The sequence below is a fragment of the Sapajus apella genome, unplaced genomic scaffold (genome assembly GCF_009761245.1).
Source record: "Sapajus apella isolate SASKATOON/1434 unplaced genomic scaffold, GSC_monkey_1.0 scaffold5414, whole genome shotgun sequence".
Taxonomy (NCBI): domain Eukaryota; kingdom Metazoa; phylum Chordata; class Mammalia; order Primates; family Cebidae; genus Sapajus; species Sapajus apella.
In genome coordinates, this window is record NW_022442338.1 from 3393 (window position 1) to 4564 (window position 1172).

The 1172-nt window shown below is 42.6% G+C and overlaps 1 long non-coding RNA gene across 1 annotated transcript; it reads right to left on the reverse strand.

The window, feature by feature from the left end:
• Positions 1-247: 247 nt before the first annotated feature.
• On the reverse strand, positions 248-1166 carry LOC116547902. The gene is made up of 2 exons (XR_004267225.1): positions 958-1166; positions 248-311 (listed from the first exon to the last, which is right to left on the reverse strand). It is a non-coding gene; the product is annotated as an uncharacterized LOC116547902 (long non-coding RNA).
• Positions 1167-1172: the final 6 nt, after the last annotated feature.

Sequence of the window (1172 nt, forward strand, 5' to 3'; positions counted from 1 at the left end):
CCCAGCAGTGGATGATGTCCCAGCGGTGGATGATGTACATTCACATCACATGATGCAGCCTCACACAAGACACTGCCAATCCTCAAGCACTCAACTCAGTGCCACCCAAAAGGGAGCACAGCTGCTGCCTCACAATGTGGCCACGATTTTTCTCTGGGAAATTCAGGTTTTTAAAAACACTTTCACTCTGCTTACTCTTGTCACAATCCCAGAATCAGGGTGGCACTGCACATTGAAACCAGCTTTGTTTTCTTGACAATAATTCCAGAATACTTACCAGAGTCACACTTCAGAGGGAACACCGGCACTACCTGCAACACAGAAACAAAGCTTTATGAGGGGCACGTCGTGCTGCGGATTGTTTGCACAACGTTCTGTTTCTCTCAATGAATACTGAAAACCTGGTTAGAAAAGTAGTCTACTGCTACAGTAATCAAAACAGCATGGTACTGGTACCGAAACAGAGATGTAGACCAATGGAACAGAACAGATCTTCACTGGACAGGACAGAATGGGTGGATACAGAGGCGTGGGAGAGATTTTATGTCCCCGCAACACAACAGGGAGCACACTTCATGGTGTGCTGATGCTTACTGAATGGTACAACTGAGGACTGGGGGATTCTGTTTGATACGGCAAGTCTACTTTGCCACTACAGGCAGTGCAGCGTGTTAGTTAATAGATTAGCCTTTGGTGTTATAGGGATCCAGCTGTGGGTGTGTCTCGTGAATAATTTACTTAACTGAGACTCACATTCCTCACCTGTATAATGAATAGAACCAAACTAAAAATGCCTCAAAGCGATTGTGATGCTTCAAAGAGGCAACATAGAGAAGTGATCACATAGTATCCAAGACTCAAGTGTATATCAGTCATCCTTTTCATTTTAATAACTTAAGTAGTTGTTGTTAAGGACAGTCATGTGGCATAGTGATATTTTGATCAATGATTACTTACATGGCTGGGGTCAGATGGGCGTACACAAACCTACTGGCCTGCATCATTAGATTAAAACAAAATTTTTGGTTAAACATTTTAAGAAAGATGCTATACAAATGAAAGACTAACCACAGTGATGGAATTTTTAGGGAGAGATAAAACTAAGAGTTGACAAGGATTTGGAGAAATGTCTCCTCACATATGCTGCTACAGGAGCATGAATTAGCATCACC